Source organism: Cibotium barometz, chromosome 4, assembly GCF_041138505.1.
Source record: "Cibotium barometz isolate CiBa-2024 chromosome 4, ASM4113850v1, whole genome shotgun sequence".
Lineage (NCBI taxonomy): Eukaryota > Viridiplantae > Streptophyta > Polypodiopsida > Cyatheales > Cibotiaceae > Cibotium > Cibotium barometz.
In genome coordinates, this window is record NC_141049.1 from 60,582,712 (window position 1) to 60,602,619 (window position 19,908).

Genomic DNA, 19,908 nt, shown 5'->3' on the forward strand with positions numbered 1-19,908 from the left:
GCAGTACTGTAGTATTCAAAGACAGTGGTGTGTTGTTTTTGCTTAGCAAACAAAATTTCTTAAACTTTAGTTTATTGTACTTCTTTTCTCGCTTCGAATGAATCCCTCCTTCACCCCCCCCCCCCCCCCCCCCCCCCCCTCCCCCTTTCCATCCTCCTCTCCCCTCTCTTGTTGGACATTTGAAATCATGCCAGAGGAATCATAGTTTGAACTGATTGAAAACACAAAGCCTCAAAATGTTTTGAAAATAGAAAAAAACAAAAATGTAAGGGTTTTGAATGCCATGCCATCATGCCACAGCATACCAGGGAGGGCAGGATCAACTTGATGGCTGCACGAGGGTGCAGACGAAGGAAGTATGCATTGAAGGTGCACCACAATGGCAATGCCACGGCTGCACGTAATGGTAGTGCTCACGATCTTTCATTTGACATTAGATAGTATATTATTTTTCTTAGGCCAATATTATTGTGATGTGGCATTCTAACCAAGTGGCTTCTGCCAACTTGCCGTTGATGAATGCTTTCCAATGCTGTTGTGAACAGCATTGAAAAGTGTTGATGGGCAAGCTGGGATGTGAATGACTCAATCAGGTTGGCAATGATTTTCGCATCTCTCTAGGGCAAAAATGTGAGCTGGGTCGGGACCTTGCCATTGCCAAGTTTTGACATTATGATTGGACTATCTGTCTTGCAAAGATTGTGCTGAGGGATAGATTGAGAAGTTGGAATGGTTGCACATGTAGTGCGATCTAAGAAAGCCTTCATTAAAATAAAAAAATCGTAAGATGGGGCCATGAGAATCGGGCATGGCTCAAAAATTTGATGCATATTTGCTAGTAGACTTGCCTAAGAGCCATGAAGCTGCAAATCATAGAATTTTATTTCTGACATGCCTTTCCAGAACGATTGAAAGAGGTTCGAAGATTGTCAAAATTTGATAACCATCTTTCATAGTTATCAAAACGTGGCATTGGCAATGTCCCAATCCGTTCACATGTTCTTACTGGGTAGGAGCCATTGCAAACCCTGTTGAGACTTGAGACGCTTGCACCCCAACTTGCCAGCCAAAATTTTCCAATGCCATTGGCATCATCTTTGTAAATATTTGGCTGGCAAGGTTAAGAATGCCACAGAACGCCAACATTGGCCTAAGGAAAAAGAAGAGTTACTAATGAAGAGATCATAGCATTAAGTGTAGCTGTGCCAATGTCATCATGGTGTGCCTTCACCCAACGCTTCCTTGTGTTGTTAAAGTTATGCATTTAACAACTCGATACTGCTCATGCCTTTGAGCCTCTATAATATGGCATTGGGGGATTTGTTCTCCCGTAGATCTCCTAAACACATGACAAATGGGAATTATTGGTCCTGTAGGCTAGCTCACCACGCAATGTAGGTCTGCATCGGAATACCGCCCAGTAGTTACAGTAAAAGGCTCCTTCCCTTCGATTAACTAACACCCGGACTGAATGTATAGATGTATCGAGAAAAGCTAATGCAATAGATTCTAGTGTCGCATACCACTAGGATATACTCAGATAAGACTTCCTTTAGATGCATAAAACCAAGTTAGAGTGATCAATTCCTTCCTAATCTTGCTCTTGTTACAACATCTCTTACCTGAATGTGGCAACTTTCAGCTTAGGCACCACATCAATCTGCCTTATAGATTACTCCTTGCCACCTTTTCCTTCAATTCTGGACAAAAGCTAGCAGCACGGAGCCACTAGGGCAGTGGCTATATAGCAGGTAGGAACAGGGAGCTGTTGGCGCAGGCGGATGCGAACGGGGAGGCAAAGGCGGTGGTCGTGGGAGAGGGTGGTGTCAAGATTTTGTAGTACGGACCAGCACGGCTGACACCAGTTGGTGGTGGGCTGCATATCAGGTGGCAGCGCTGCAACAGCACAGCAGCACATGATTGAGATGGATGACCTGGGTGGATGTGAGAGCTAACCTAGCTCTGATACCATGTTTGCCTTACATGGTGGTTGCAAGAGCTGTGCAGAATGAGCCAAATAGTGGGACAGAGGAAGAAAGAAAGAAACTTACATTAAACGTCTTCAAAAGACCAAATGGGTCTATGTGACCAAAAGTGATACAATATTGTTCATGTAATCTCATCATGGTACAAAAGAAAATAAAGACTAGAGCTATGAGCTGGGAATGTCAAATATGACCCATATGATACAAAATGGGCCCATCATCATGATACAGCTTATGGAGCTTACTCCTTGGTAGGAGGAGGGGGCCATCAAGGATATGAAGCGTGGGGTTAGCCCGTCGAAGGCTCTGCACATCCGCTGGGCGTGGGAAGGTGGCTCTTGCCTCTCCAAGATCTCCTCAAGCTGGGACTTGATGTCTGTGTTGCTGGTGAGGTCCAGGAAGTCTGGGACATCAGGCTCGCTGAAGTGCCATGCCCCGATCTAGAAACACACCAGAGTGGGGTCTTGCGGGAGGTTGGGCACTCGAAAATGTGTGGCTCGCGGTCAAAAGAACTAAGTGATGGTCGCCTAGGGCCGGGGTGGATGTCTCCCATGGGGTCTCAACTCCCTAATCAGTGAGTCTCTATGACGATGAAGCTCTAGTAGGAAGAGGCTTAGACACCTTTGATCTGGGTAATCCATGATCTTGCATAAGGGTCCAAATCCCTCTCTGAAGAGACAATGGAACCTCCCTTGAATCTCATAATATATGGTGCACCTGCATATGAAGTGCTCCTTTGACTCGACCTCCCATTGGCACATAGTGCATATCTTCTCCTCACACGAGGTATCTGCATGGCTCTCCTTGTCTCTATCCTTAGGCGGTGGGATGACACCGCAATAGGTCCACTGCAATCCACATGGCATGTGACATGCATAGTTGTCAGGTACGAAGGTACTAAAAATTGTACTGTACGGGACTTTTTGTTTCGGAAAAATAAGTTCAATAGAGGTATGGTCCACTTTAAAAAACACTTGAAAAATAGTTATTTGTACACATTTAGAGATGCAAAGTCGAGAGAAGGTGGCAAGGTAGCCAATGAGGTGATAGCTCAAGTGGTGAAGGTGTGTGCTTAGGACCAAGTGGTCCTTTGTTCGAAAACCCCCTTGTTGCTTCCTCAGCGGTAGTGTCTATGGGCGGATAATCAAGTACCTACCGGTGGTGAAAAATCGGTAACTACCGAAGGAACTTGGACCTAAGGCCAGTCAGGGGAAAAAAATAAGGTTTCAAGTTAGAAAGCCTCCATTGCCCAAACGGCAGTAAAAAACAGTAAAACAAAACAGGCAGAAAAAAATAGGTATAAAAAAATTCTCAAAAAAACAGCCATTAAAAGAAAAAACAGTTTCGCATTAGTTTTTATGCGTGGTTTAGTACCATACTGTATTTTACGTACCTCATGAACGGGACGAGTTTCGCAAACAACTATGGTGAAATGTATATATATGTCAAGATATCTGGCCCTCAGTATGCAACCATCCTCTGTAAGCTTCATGAAAATATCCATGTAGTACTGCCGTTTGTGTGAGAGTGGCTGAAGTATCTTGTATGTATAGTCCCAATACATCATATCTGATCACCTAGTTCCTGTTATCTTGAGAGAGTGTGATGAATGGGGATTCCCTGTCTCGTGAACAAGGTGCATACTCGCCCAGCTATGATACAATAACTAACCTTGGCCACCCTTTTATAGGCTCTTGGCCGGTCATCGGGCGTCCACACTTGGGCGCCCGCCCATCCATACTTGGGTGCCCGCCCGTTAGTATTTCCCTAACTCAGCTCGTCAATCAGCCTGCCTAGTTCCAAGCTTCCCCAAGCCTCGAAACTAGTCTTGCATGCGTATAGCACACGGTAGATACACACTGTGCACATGACAACAGCCCATGTACAGCTTGTATAAAAGTAATGATATAGGTATGCAGGACATGTTTGATGGACTATTACCCATTGCAATTATGGGAGATTCAGATCAGCCAGCCCCTACACAAGAAAATCCTCATGTAGAACATGTGGAACAGCCAGCTATTCAGTCCCCTTCCATGGAAGAAGTGGAAGATCTTGTCAGGGAAGAGCAAACAGCCATAGACACAGCCAAGTCGGTGTCAAGATGGTTGCTGAAAACTTTGCAAGAAAGCAAACTTGTAGCTCCACTCATAGGTAGAACAAGGGCTAGTTCCAGCCATGCATTGAATATGCATCATGGGGAGTCTGCATTAGCCATAGGTGGTCTCTTTGATTCAGAAGAGCCTTCTTCTTATAAAGAAGCACATGAGAATGAGCACTGGGTGCAAGCTATGCAAGATGAAATCTCTTCTATCATGAAGAACAATACTTGGACTTGCCGAAAGGCAAGCATGTCACTGGAACAAAGTGGGTGTACAAAGTCAAAAGGAAGTCTAATGGTACTATTGATAGGTACAAAGCAAGACTTGTGGGACTAAAGGCTACCCTCAGAAAAATGGAAAAGATTATGAGGAGACTTTTGCTCCTACTTCCAGAATGACTACAATAAGATCAATGATTGCATTGGCTGCACATAAAGGATGGAAAGTGCATCAATTGGACATCAAAACTACATTCTTAAATGTGGATTTACAAGAGGAAGTATATGTAAATCAGCCCATTGGTTTTGTAGTTCCTGGTGAGGAACATAAAGTATGCAGGTTACACAAAGCATTGTATGGAATAAAGCAAGCTCCAAGAGCTTGGTATGATAAAATACATGCTCATCTAACCAGCCAAGGTTATGTGAATAGTCTAGCTGAAAGCACACTGTATGTGAAGAAAACCGGTGCCGATATTCTCATAGTCATCTTGTATGTAGATGACATGCTCATTAAATGTAAGCCCATTTCTAGTCTAGTAGAACCAAGTGTACGACTTACTATGCATGATATTGAAGAGCCTTTTGAGGCCGACATTTACAGCTAGGCAGTGGGATGCCTCATTTACTTGTGTAACACGAGGCCTGATATATCTTTTGGGGTGTCTTTGTTGAGCAAATGCATGCACAGCCCAGGCACAAAGCATTGGCAAGCAGTCAAACGCATTTTTCGTTATCTTTAGGGTACCCTGGATCTTGGTTTGTTCTATCCCAAGGGGGGCAGCTTGCAGCTTTATGCATACAATGATTCAGATTGGGCTGGTGATTATGATACCAAGCAATCCATCAGTGGGAATTGTTTTTTTCTTGGCAGTTCATGCATATCTTGGGAGCAAAAAGCACCCACTGTTGCCACATCTACTTGCGAGGCTGAGTACAGGGCAGTCTTCACAGCTACAGTAGATTGTGTATGGTTGAGGAGATTATTGGCTGATCGTCATGAGTGTCAGCAGACACCCAGCACGATTCTCACTGGTAGCCAGAATGCTATGGCTGTGGCACGAAATCCCGTATTTCATGCACGTACCAAGCACATTGAGATTCATTATCACTATGTCAGAGAGAGGTTACATGCAGGGGAGATCAGTTTATCTTACTGCCCTACACAAGATAATGTTGCAGATCTATTCACCAAGGCTCTACCTCGAGAAAAGTTTGAAGCTTTCTGCAAAGTTTTGGGCTTACTCTCATATAGAGAGTGATCTGCTATCTGTACAACTTCACACTTTCACTACAGGGGGGATTTGTAGGCATATGCTCACTTATGGTAGTGCTATGTGTGAACAGGGCTTAACCAAGGGTACTTTTTCCCATGTGGTTTTTCCCTTGGATATCAAGTGTGAAAGGACACTCTATCCATATAATATTTTGTACGTCTATATTATATGGATGTGACACACATGCAAGGGTTGACTTGCATTTTGTGGCTACCACACATTTGGCTCTCTCTCTCTCTCTCTCTATCAGATGTCACATGGTTGTAACTTTGGTCTCATAGGTTACTTTGGCCTTTTGAAGACGTTAATATAACATTTCATTTCATTTCTCATTTCTGTGTGAGCTTCTTCTTTCTGCACCTAACCCTAATTTACAAGTTTCTGTGTGTGAGTGTGAGTCCAACACCAACAAATCTAAATGCCTTGAAGTTTGTGGTTTGTGTGTTCTTGCAACAAGCGCAATCCAGGCAAAACAGATCTATCATGTGTACAAGAGATCGAGCTTTTGCTGCCAATCCACAAAGAGACAAAGGTAAATCCTTTCCTCGGGATAGTTGCAAGCCGAAATCAGTCTCATTGGACAAGACTATAGACAAGAATGGCGACAAACGAAAGAAAAAAGGCAAATGCAACCATTACAAGAAACTTGGTCACTACGTGATGTATATGCACATGATGATTGGACTTTCTTTGTGCAATGGAGTTTTGACCCTTTCATAAGGATGTATGGACAGTTGTTACAGATATACATGTCTGGTATTTTGACAATGGTGCTAGTAAGCATATTTCTTCTGATCATAGTTTGTTCTCTTCACTTGATTCTTCTCCATGGAGAAACACTGTTACATGTGCAAATAGCTCCTTATATCATGTAAAAGGAGTTGGTAAAAGTGTTCTCTGCAAATGGTGGAGCAATCACACTCTCAGATGTAATATATATACCAGGAATCAAGAAGAACTTGTTATTTGTCTCTGCCATTACTAAGATTGACTTAGTGGTTCAGTTTGTGGAAGACAAATTTAATGTTCATGATCACAGTGATAGCAATACAATTGTTCCTTCTGGTACTTTGTCTCATGGCCTTAACAGGCTAGATACATATGAAAGACAAAAGCATGCTATATGTATAGTCTCTTCCACAAAGGCAATGGGTGATGTGAAGCTGTGACATGCACCCTTTAGTCACTTGAACTTTGGCAGTTTGCTGTGTTTGCATAAGTATGACATGGTGTCTAAGCTACCTCATCTTGAAGCCTCTATCAAACATGTTTGTGAGAGTTATATTCTTGGAAAAATACAACGGACATTATTTCTCAAAGATAGTTCAACTAGAGCTGTCCAAAAATTACAGCTTATACACAATGACGTATATGGTCCTATGAGGACACCATCTATTGGGAGCTACCTCCTTTTTGTCACATTCGTTGATGATTATTCCAGACATACTTGGATATATCCATTGAAACAAAAATCAAAGGTTTTTATATACTTTAATCACTTTGTGGCTATGGTTGAAAATGTTTCTGCATGCGAGGGGGAGAGTATATGTCTAAGGAGTTTCATGCATACATAGTTGATCATGGGATTAAACACCAATGTACTGTGCCCTATAAACCTCAGTAAAACAATATAACTGAATGTAAAAACAATTCCCTCATGGAGATGGCATGTTGTATGGCCAAAAGTCAGGGGTTACCTCTCATGGTTTCTGGTTAGAAGCAGTCATGTGTGCAACATATGTTTTGAACAGGTGTCCTACAAAAGCTTTGCATTCAATTACACCTTTTGAAGCTTGGAATGGTAGAACGCCCTTTATGGCTCACGCACGCATTTTTGGTTGTCTTGCTTATGTACTTGTGCCTGAGCAATTTCACAGCAAGCTTAACGATAAGGCTGTTAAATGTATATTTGTGGAGTTTAGCTCGGAAAGTCAAGGTTACCGTCTCTATCATCTTGGTAACAAATGAATTTTTGTGAGTACAGATATTGTATTTATGGAGATGCAATTCAATCTCTACTTTCGTGTAAAAAACAACAAAATGTATGTTCGCAAGATATATTCGACACTCTCCTTCCATTGTCCAATGCAAGACACATTGATGTAGAGCATTTGGATACTCAAAGAAATCAGTCCACACAGGTTAAAAATCAATAAGTTTTTGAGTCCACGGATCAACCTATTAATAAGGCAAATGTGGATAATGCAGTTGATGAGGAAAGAAGGAAAATTGAGGAGTCAAAAAGTATGCCGAAATGACTCATGTAAACACTACGTGACAATTGCCAGTTTATGGAATGAACAAGAACGTATCTCCTTTGATGAAGCAAAGAAATCAGAACAATGGATGACTGCTATGCAATCTGAATATGATGCTTTACTCAAAAATGATACTTGGGAGTTGTCTGATTTGCCTCATGGCAAGAAGGCCATTGGTACGAAATGGGTTTACAGCCATAAATGTAAAGCTGACGGTAGAGTGATACAAAGCCAAGCTTGTTGCAAAGAGTTATGTGCACGGAAAAAAGGCCTTCACTATCGTGAGACCTTTGCAGCCACATGTCGTATGACTACCATCCGGAGTATCATTGCATTAGTAGCACATAAAGGTTGCAATGTACGCCAATTGGATATCAAAATTGCTTTTTTGAATGGAGATTTACATGTGAAGGTCTGTATCTCAGTCTCGTAGTTTTGTTTAAAAGGTTAGGAATCCAAAGTATGTAGATTGAAAAAGCTTTGTATGGTCTTAAGCAAGCTCCCAAAGCATGGTATGAGAAGATACATGCATACTTGATTGCACAAGGTTTTTTTTTTTTCAACTGACCTTTGGCTCAAGATTCTCCCATAGTTACTAATTTTCACCGCCTGTAGACGCACATTTATCCACCCGTTGAGGCGATGCTGCCAAGAAAGCACCAAGGGAGATTTTAAATCCATGACCTCTCGCAAACACCTTCACCACTTGAGCTATCACCTCATTGGCAGTTGCACGAGGTATTTGCAACAGTATCCTCTATATTCAGAAATGAATTCTTGATCATTGTGCTATACTTTGAAAAACATGCTACTCACAGGCCCTGATGATGATCATATTTCAGCTTTTATAGCTGGATTTATAGAGGTCTTTTGAAATGTCAGATCTTGGTCTGTTGCACTATTATTTGGGCATTGAGTTTCGGCAACATAATGAGGGCATTGTTATGATGCAGAGACGCATTGTTGAAGAGAGTCAATCTTGGAGACTGCAAACCTATTACCACACCTATGGAACCTGTTTTGTGACTTAGTCTTGAAGATGCAGGTGACCCTTTCGATGTTGGCATGTATCAAGAAGCTGTTGGATGCCTTATCTTTTTATGTAACACTAGACTTGACAATATGGAGTCTCAATATTGAGCAGATTTATGCATAGCCCAGGCACAAAGCATTGGCAGTCTGTCAAACATATGTTCCATTACCTAAAGAGCACCAAGCACTTTGGGTTATTGTATCTCAAGGGAGGCAAATCATAGCTGCATCCATTTACAGACTTAAACTGAGCTGGATATTATGACACACGAGTGTCCACGAGTGGTTTTTTACTTTCACTTTGCTGATTCATGCATATTATGGCTCAACAAGAAGCAACCCATTGTGGCCACTTCTAGCCGTGAAGCTAAGTACATGGCAACGTTTACAACTCCAATTGAGTGCGTTTGGCTCAGACGCTTGGGTATTAGCGAGTCCTTAGTCACTACCATCTTTACTAACAGTCAAAGAGCTATGGCAATTGCAAGAAATCTAGCAATATCTCCAAATTTTGGTCCACAATAAGCCCATAGCCAAAAATCTTTAGGAATTAACCATAGGAATGGAACTTTCACATCTCAAGATCACTATAGCCATCTTCTTGATTAATAAAATGCAAAAAATGATGACAAATGATGGGAAATAGGAAAAAAAAATACCATGGATCAAACAAGAGCTTTGATACCACTCCAAGATAGTGGCCCATGCTCGCACAAAGCACATTGACGTGCATTATTATTATGTCAGGGAGATATACTCAACAGGGGAAATCAACTTGGCTTATGTGCCAACACAAGACAACATGGCAGATTTATTCACAAAGGCTCTCTTACGAGAGAAGCTTTTCGCAAAGCTTTGAACTTACTTTCCTTTGGGGATTAGTCTAGGCTTCCTCTCAGAGTCCAAAGAACTTGGCACATCCTCGTACTATTAGTGCCATCTCACCCCTTCTTCACATCATCACTCCCAGGGGGGGATTTGAAGCCACATTTGGTAGTAGTGATGTGTGTGAACACATTAGGACCAATCGGGACACTTTTTCTCTCTTTCGGAGGTTTTTTCCCTCGTGCTAGTAAACACCCATTTTGGGGTATACTTGTCATCTTTAAACAGCACACATTCATTATCTATGTATCATCTCATTGTGTAATCAGCAAAACAGCTCTCATTTTTGCTGTAATTTCTGGTCTTTTTGCTGAAAACCCTAATTTCAGCCTTCCTTTCTCAAGTTGAACCATAGGGGAAGCTTTCCCAAGGTTCCCTTCATCCTCTTGAAGACTTTTGTCGCGAAGGATTGCGGCAAATCGAAGATATCAACACTTCTAAAGCTTCCAACGCGAAGGCTTCCGCTTGCAACAACTTCTATGAAGACTGGTAAGGTAATTGGACAATGTATTGTCATTACTTACTCAGTAGAAGGGCAGGACTCCTTGTTTAGCCGCCCTGTGTAGTATTTCTCTTGTCCTATGTGCTCTTGAAGATGTTGCTACCTTGCTTGGTAGAACATAGAGCCAATGGTAGAGAATATGGGCACTGAAGTCGGGCCGGGCATCAAGGCAGCTCCTTGGTGATCTACATCGACATACCATTGTTTTCTAAATGCTGAATTTCATATGCATTGGCATGGAGGATTTGGCAATGGATGCCCGTGAAGCTATGTATTGAATTTCTCCAATAGTAATACAATTTACTCAAGGGAGGGGTCGGCCGTTCCGGCTCATTGTGTGCCTCTTGTCAATTCAGCAATTTACTTCTTGTATTTGAGCAAGTGTCCTTCAAATCTTAGTGTATTTAAGTGTATTGATTAGCATTGTGTTCAACCAAGTTACATTGGTATCAGAGCATACGGTTCTCTTTCACTTCTATCGTGAGAGACAATCACCGTGAACACTAGCTATGTCTACACTTAGAACATTATGGACAGCCATACAATGAATGTTGGAGATGCTAATACAAGAGGCAGGGACAATGAAATGCATGCCTCCAATGCTTTACAGGATGAGCAAATTCATGTGGTGCACAATAGGGAACATGAATATGTGGGACAGCCGTCCCGTGGCAAAGAGAAGATGCAAGAAGAAGAGTCCATAGTCTTGAGGGCTGAACTTACTCGTATGCAGGCTCTTCTCCATGCACAACAAGAAGAATTGAATCTCTATCGCCGCGAGGATCCATTGGTACATGACCGTTTGAAGGCCAAGAAAGCTGAATCTTATATGGATCATGCAATGGCAATGATTGCTCAAGAGTTGCACATGCAACCGAGGGATGCAGCACGTGCATACTTGGCTCGTACCGAGGATGCCTATGCAGAGAAGGCAACCATCCCACATGTCTTGGAATTCCCACAAGTGCCCGAACAAGAAGTTATGTCTAAGAGGATGAATCTCCATGCTATGGGAGAGGAACAATCAGTGACTTCACGCCATGCAGGAATATCTCATGTAGCCCGTGAAGGATACAATGTTTATGGCAGTGGTCAAAATGTATGTCAAATGCCATTGCCGGCTGAAAATGTACATGCACAACACATGCAACATGGGCTGCAATTTTCTGTTGGTGCAGGTATTCCGCGTATCTCTCATGCTACTCATGCCTTCGAGTGTGCTCGTGAGGGAGAAGCTATGGCTGAAAATGTATCAATGCATGTTGAGGGGCCAGCCATGCCTCATGCTTACAGGGCACATGTATCTATGCCTTATGCATCACCTTTTGGTCCAAAAATGATGCCAATTACAGGGACTGTCCCAATGGACAAACGTGGGGGAAAACATGTTGAGATGCACACACATGCATCAAAGTCTCGTGACTTCAAAGCCAGAGACAAATCTGTGAAGTTTGACACATATCATGGGGAATACGATGCATCAAAGGCACTTGCTTCTATTGCCTAGTTTGATATTGCTTTCAGTGATGAGGATTTCACTCAGAAATCCATGATCCGGCATGTAAGCATGTTCATGAAAGGCACTGCTGCCCATTGGTGGCTCACGGAGAAGCTCTCACCGAATCCCGTTAGATCATGGGAAGAGTTCAAGGAGAGGTTTTATGCTCAATTCTTGCCTCCCAATGCATTGAATGAGATAACAATGAAGTGGGATTGGGTAAAGCAAAATGAGGGGGAATCGGTAAATGCATATGTACAAAAGTTTTGGAAAGTGCTTTTGGAGGTGTCTCCATTTATGCATGTCACCGAGGCGGAAAGGAAGAGAAGGTTTCAATCGGGATTGCAACCCGTGTACAAAGCGCGATTACAAATGTATCCTGGTCATACCTTACACCAATTAATCGCAGCCGCCACCGCCACCGAGCAATTGGAACTCAAATTGAGTCGATCCAATAAGGCTAAACCCTCATTTCAAGGCAAAGAGAGGGCTGTCCAAAACCTGCAAAATGATGGACAGCCACCTAAAAGGGACCAAAACCAAGCCAAATCAGGTCCAAAAGCTGAAAATAAGTTTGCTAAAAACCACCCTTATAAGCCGGCAAACTTTGGTCTTAGTGGTGAGAAGGAGGAGCAATATATGCGTGAAGGCAAATGCTTTACTTGTGGCAGCACTGAGCACATGGCAAAAGCATGCCCAAATAAGAAGAACAAAGCTGAAAATGCTAATGTACCGAAGCCTAATGTGCATATGGTTCCGGATGTGCAGGGCAACACTTCACATGATAGTAAAGATAGGGTTGTATGTAAAGCTTGGGGACAGCTCAAAGATCAGCCCGCTTTGTTCATGTTTGATGATTGTGCATCTTAAAATTTCATATCCACTCAGATGGCAGCTGCTTTGGGTATTGAAGTGGAGGACATGGGTCCTCAAATTGAAGCAGGGATTGCCTTTGTTGGTAGAGAAGTGCAGGTCATGCCTATTTTTGGCAAGTTGCGCATACACATTCAAGGCTATGCAGCTTTGAATGGCTGTGATGTATTGCTTGGAAAGCCTTGGCATACACGTATTGATCTGTGCAAGGCTTACAAGACTAACAGGATCACCTTCATGCATAAAGGCCGAGAACATGTAATTGATGCTGGTGAAGAGGGTGATACCATTCCCCTTGTATCTCATGTACAAATTAAGAAAGTAATGAAAAAGAGTGTTTGTGCGTACTTGATTTTTGTACGAGATCATGTTGAGAAAAATAATGTACATGTAAACACTCTTAGTAATGATAGGCTGAAATTTTTGCAAGAGCACAATGATTATTTTGCTGATGAGTTACCAAATGTACGACCGGAAGATCATCGCATTTATCTTGTGCCGGGTAGCTCACCGCCTAATAGGCCAGCCTATCGTGTAAGTGCATCCCAAAAAGAGGAGATCATGAAGCAAGTAAATGAGCTTCTTGAGAAGGGTTTGGTTCAGCCGAGCTCTTCCCCATATTGTTCACCCGTCCTCTTAGTTCAAAAGAAGGATGGATCCTTTCGTATGTGTGTGGATTATAGAGCTTTGAATAAGCTTACCATCAAGAATCGGTTTCCGATTCCACGCATAGACGACATCCTTGACAAGTTGGATGGATCGGCATGCTTTAGCCGAATTGATCTCAAGAGTGGATATCATCAAGTGCGTGTAGTGCCTGAGGATGTACACAAAACTGCTTTCAGGACAGCATTTGGGCTTTATGAGTATCTTGTTATGCCTTTTGGTCTTACAAATGCCCCGGCTACATTCAATAGAATGATGGATCGCATATTCCGTGGGTACAGGAAATTTACAGGTGTCTTCTTTGATGACATACTAGTCTTCTTGAAGACCGAAGAAGAGCATAAAGCTCATTTGGCTACTGTTTTTGAAGAGCTCCATAAGCATAAACTCTTCATAAATGCAAAGAAGAGTGAGTTCTTCTTGTCAGAGATACATTATCTTGGGCATATTGTGTCCAAAGATGGAGTGCGGATGGATCGTGCAAAGATTGATGCAATTCGGAATTGGCCCGAATTGAGTTCAGTGCATGAGATCCGTAGTTTTCTTGGATTATGCTCTTTCTACCGCAGGTTCATTCGGCACTTTGCATGGATTGCTTCTCCTTTGCATGATTTGACAAAGAAAAAGGACGTGTTCAAATGGACTAATGTAGAGAGAGATGCATTCCTCAAATTGGAAGATGCAACTACTCATGGTCCAGTGTTGATTGTTCCGGATTTGCAAAAGCCTTTTTGTGTGGAATGTGATGCATCTGGAAATTGCATAGGGGTTGTCCTTAATCAAGAGGGACATGCCGTGGCTTATGAGAGTCGTAGATTGCATGATGCAGAGCTATCTCTTGGCATTTATGAGAAAGAGCTCTTGGCTGTAATTCATGCACTTACTATATCGAAACATTACCTTCTTGGGGCTGATTTCACTGTGAAGACAGATCACCAGAGTTTGAGATATTTTCTTACTCAAACTAAATTGTCAGAGAAGCATATGAGGATGGCCAATTTCCTCTCTATGTTTCATTTTCAGATCTTGCACACCCCGGGAAAGAAGAATGTAGTGGCCGATGCATTGTCACGAAAGCGGTATGTAGCAGCTATCTCGGTTGCCTCTCATGGGGACTTGTCTACCATGCGTGATTTGTATCATACGGATGCTGATTTTGCCACTATTTGGGCTGATTTGATGGCTGGTCATGCACATGCCTCATATGTGATCAAAGAGAATTATCTCATGAAAGATAATTGCCTATGTGTGGTGTCTGACATGAGGCAAAAGGTTTTCGATGAGTGCCATGCTCCTCCATATGCTGGTCATAGAGGCATAATGCCTACTACGCACATGATTGAGCGGTATTTCTTTTGGCCAGGTATGCGGAAGGACATAGAGGCACATGTACGTGCATGTATCACCTGTCAAAAGGTCAAATTTGATAGGCAAAAGGCACCACGTTTGCTTCAGCCATTGCCTATTCCCACCCAGCCATGGGAAAGTATTACAATGGATTTCATTATGGACTTGCCACGTACCCAACAAGGTAATGATGCAATTTGGACAATTGTGGACAGGTTTAGCAAGCAAGCTCATTTCTTGCCGGTCAAAAAGACCATCAAAGCTGAGCATATGGTTAAAATATATCTTGCACAAGTGTTCAAACATCCGAAGTTCATTGTGGGGGATAGAGATCCCAGGACTACAAGTCTCTTTTGGCGGGCCTTATTTGATAATATGGGCACCAAATTGGACTTCTCATCAGCTTATCACCCTCAAACGGATGGGCAAAGTGAGGCTGCAAATTCAGCCGTGTTGGATCTCTTGAAATGTTGTGTGTCGGATCAGAAGTCTTCTTGGGAGAAGTACTTACCGCTTGTGGAATTTGCATACAACAACACGGCGCATGCATCTACGGGAAAGGCCCCGTTTGAGATTGTTTATGGTAAGGTGGTTTTGCCACCCATCCTTCGCACAAAGGACGAGATATTTGCAGCTGATGAGTATGTAAGAGACTTGGATATTGCTTTTGCTCAGGTGCGGACAGCCATTGCAAGGTCACAAGACAAGCATAAAAAGGCTGCCGACAAGCATAGAAGGCAATTGGACGTTAAAGAGAATGATTGGGTATTGCTGAAATTTGAGAAAGCAAGACTTGCAAAGAGGCCTGGCAAAGAGGGTGCATATCCTAAGCTTGCAACCAAGTACTATGGACCTTTTCGAGTGATCGAGAAGATCAATGAAGTGGCTTTCAGATTGGCATTACCTAGTCATTGGCACATACACAATGCTTTTCATGTGACTCTTCTTCGCAAGTATGTAGGGCCGGAGCCCAATGAAATGGTCATTGAGGATCCACCAGAAGTGGATGAGCTTGAGGAGATCTTGCAGCCAGAGCAGATTGTGTATCACAAGGAACGCAAGCTTGCTGCAGGCAAAGTTGTGAGGCGTTACCTTGTGAAGTTTAAGAACTATCTTCCCATTGATGCTAAATGGGTAGATGAAGAGTTCTTCAAAGATTGCCCCCATGTGCTTCAGACATATTTGGATGCATTTCAGTTGCGGACAACTGTTTAGAAGCGGGGGAGAATGTCACCATTTGGTCACCCGAATGGTTCACTCTTGCTTTCACACTATGTACATATTGGATTAGTGTCCATGGCTTATGGAATATGCCTATGCAGGTGATTGACACGTGTCATGCTGTATAGTTGGATATGATATTCCGCTGGGACTTGATGTTATCACGCCCGGAATATCCGGAGGACTTGGCTTTCCGCTGGGACTTGTGCCTTTGTGTACATGCCCAGAAACGCCTGGAGGACTTGGCTTTCCGCTGGGACTTGTGCCTTTGTGTACATGCCCGGAAACGCCTGGAGGATTGGCTTTCCACTGGGTCTGGTATCGCATATACTTGCCTGGAAACGCCTGATCTTATATGGTTTCATGAACGGAAATTGCTCATGCCAATGCTGCATTGCATAGCATCTTTATGTGCTTGCCTGCAAATGAAATTGCATGCTGTTTTCATGCTTGCATGACCTATGTGTAGTTCCGGGTAAGGGGACGCCCGCCCGTGAACCGTGCGTGTGAAACTGTCTGCTGACATGGTTGTGTGGCATGTGAACAGGTGGTAAGTATTTCCCGATCTAGGCTCAAATAGCCCTTAGGACTTGGCCAGTATTTATAAATGAGTGCGTTTCCATTTCATTAAAGTTTGGGCGTCCAAAAGTCACTTATAAATTATGACCTCTTCCAAGTTCACACTCACTGAAGTCCCGAGGCGGACAAGACTCAATGTCCAGGACATGATCCTCCCCTTTTACTCATAAATGGGCATCTCCCCATGTCCCTTTACCTGATTGGACCCCAATTCACTTACTTATTAAGAGAAATTCGTGTTTTCTCTTCATGAGGATTTTTGGAGGCTGAAAACTCTGTTTTTCCACCATTTCTCTCCATTTCCAAGCTCTGCATAGCCATACCCAGCTTGCTAGGGTGTTTTCCAAGCTTCCAAGAGTGTTTCCAAGTGCTAATCACTCTCCTACTCACTCCCAATGACTGAAATTCAGCAAAACAGCTCTCATTTTTGCTGTAATTTCTGGTCTTTTTGCTGAAAACCCTAATTTCAGCCTTCCTTTCTCAAGTTGAACCATAGGGGAAGCTTTCCCAAGGTTCCCTTCATCCTCTTGAAGACTTTTGTCGCGAAGGATTGCGGCAAATCGAAGATATCAACACTTCTAAAGCTTCCAACGCGAAGGCTTCCGCTTGCAACAACTTCTATGAAGACTGGTAAGGTAATTGGACAATGTATTGTCATTACTTACTCAGTAGAAGGGCAGGACTCCTTGTTTAGCCGCCCTGTGTAGTATTTCTCTTGTCCTATGTGCTCTTGAAGATGTTGCTACCTTGCTTGGTAGAACATAGAGCCAATGGTAGAGAATATGGGCACTGAAGTCGGGCCGGGCATCAAGGCAGCTCCTTGGTGATCTACATCGACATACCATTGTTTTCTAAATGCTGAATTTCATATGCATTGGCATGGAGGATTTGGCAATGGATGCCCGTGAAGCTATGTATTGAATTTCTCCAATAGTAATACAATTTACTCAAGGGAGGGGTCGGCCGTTCCGGCTCATTGTGTGCCTCTTGTCAATTCAGCAATTTACTTCTTATATTTGAGCAAGTGTCCTTCAAATCTTAGTGTATTTAAGTGTATTGATAAGCATTGTGTTCAACCAAGTTACAGTAGGATTCGAGTTTCGAACCAAGATCGATCACGAGGGGATCCATGGGGATTTGACAGTGGTATCAGAGCATACCTCGTGAACGAGCAAGTCGGTAGGTAGAGAAGATGAGGTCGAAGAAAGGTATGTGTTAAAAAAGCTTGCTGTTTTTCTGTGCATACTGCTGTTTTCAGATTCAGTATGAGTTTTTTTTCATTAAAGAAACCCATGTTGATGGGGATGGTGTGAGGTGAAAAAAAGAAAAAAGAACCACTGCCTCTATAGCCCTTCACTTCCCAAACTTGGAAAATACTAACACAATGGAGGCACCACCAGCCACCTGCTGGAACACTTCTCACTGCTCACCACACCACCCATGCCAGAAAGACAGCACAAAACAGGGGCACCATAGACCAAGTAAACACCCAGCAATAGATTCGAAATCCACACTTCATACAAGCTTCTCCCGACACAGAAGCCTTACTCACACAACCATACAACACTCACGCAGGCCTGGATTTACTGCCGAGGATACACCACATCCCCAATCGGCACATGATCCACTCGCCTGCATGCTGTGCCAATCACACCAGAAAGAACCCGGCCACTTCTCTCTTCAGAGGGCGCCCCACCAGCTAACCCTCAACACTCTTTGCAGCCCATCACTTCTGTGTGTGTCGCCAGCAGCAGCTCGACCATCATCTCTCTCTCTCTCTCTCTCTCTCTCTCTCTCTCTCTATGCTGATCCTTTGCCAGCCACTTCCTCTGCCCCCACAGGCAGCTTCTCTGGAATGCTACCGGCCCCACCAGCCAACCAGCAACACCTCTGTCTTTCTCTCTGCTTCACTCGGCACCCGCTCACGCTGTCCACTGTCGGCTTCAGCTTCCGGTCTTCAGCACCTGCCTTTGCTTCCACTTCCGGCTTCACCTACGTGACCCACACCAGCCACACTCTTTGCGCCTGTCAACCCCTTGCCAGCTTCTCTGCGCCAACCACTGCGCCAACCAGCCCATCTGCTATTCGCCCAGCCTCTGCTCTCCGCTCTGCAGACGACCACCACCTCAAGAGCCGCCAGCAGCTGCTCGACCACACTCTGGCATGCGGCGCCCTCTTGCGCTAGTCAGCTGCTGCGCTACCTGCTCTCCGCTCTGTCCCCGCAGTATCACCAGCCAGCGCTTCTCGTATTCAAGGCGGCCACCCTTCGCCCCACAGCCCCCAGCTCTGCCACGCGCTCCCACACGGCTGCCCTCCTGCGCCTGCAGCTGCGTTATCATCTCAAGGGTGGCCTCCCTACTGCGTGTGCCTGTCGAGTCCCAGAGCCCCCCAAAAAAAACAAGGCAGCCTTCTCTCTTTTTTGTTTGCAGCTGCGCATCACCCGCACTCGCCAGCTTCTCGCGATCTTCCTTTCACGTGCTGGCCAACGCTGGCAAAAATGTAAACAGCCATGTGGCCTTTGCTTTATTGGCCACATTAATATTATCATTTTTATATTTTTCTTCTAAGGCCTAGAAGATGGCCATCATCACTCTCTCGCTCCATCCAATGATTTTGTGCCATTACTATCCACATGTAGCCGCTCTCTCTCTTCCATTTCACCATATACAAGGTAACATTGGTCCCATAATCTTTTAACTGCTCCCATGCTTCCATACCTCTTCAAACACAACCTGCTAGTGCCCATTGTACTTGGGACGCGCACACACTTCAAGGCGACCGAGCAGCTGATATCATCCCCAGCAAACCTCGTTCTAGACAGGCCTGCAACAAGCCCAAAACCAAACCGTCCACCCTGTACACCTGGCAACGCCCTCAAAAGCAAAACCTTCACACATGCCATGCATCCATATATACACAAGCCCAAAACACCTCTCAGAAAAACGCCTGACATACTTTGCCAACTCTCCTTCTGCTAGAGCATTCATGCTCAGCAGCAAAAGCATAAGTCCAATAGCTATCCACCAGGATCAAAAGGAAACATCTGTAACTCACCGTGGTATCCGGCGCCTTCCAGCCACACGCCCTCAGCCACACGCCCTCAGCCACACTTTCCTCTTTGCTATCACCAGCTCCCTCTGGTCTCTCACCACGCCTCTGCTCTCCGCTTGCAGGCGACCACCACCTCGAGAGCCACCAATAGTAGCTCGACCACACTTTGGGGCCTTCTCCTCTCGCCAGCAGGCTACAACACCTTCGCTTCGTCCAGGAAGCCCCCAGCTCTCTACCAGGCAGCCTTCAACTCCCAACGTCGGCTCTCTCTCCGCTCCAGCGCTTCCGGCTGCAAAGGCGGCTTCTTCTGTGTGTGCCTGCTGCTATGCCCAAGAGCCCAAAACAAACAAGGCGGCCTCCTCTGCTTTTTGTTTGCAGCTACGCCTCACCCGCACTCGCCAGCTTCTCGGGATC

General features: G+C 44.1%; 1 protein-coding gene across 21 annotated transcripts in view; it reads left to right on the forward strand.

Moving 5' to 3' along the window:
* Positions 1-19,908, forward strand: part of LOC147639453 (GPI inositol-deacylase A-like) — a 175,291-nt gene that overhangs the window by 120,527 nt on the left and 34,856 nt on the right. The gene's annotated exons all lie outside the window — the stretch shown is intronic.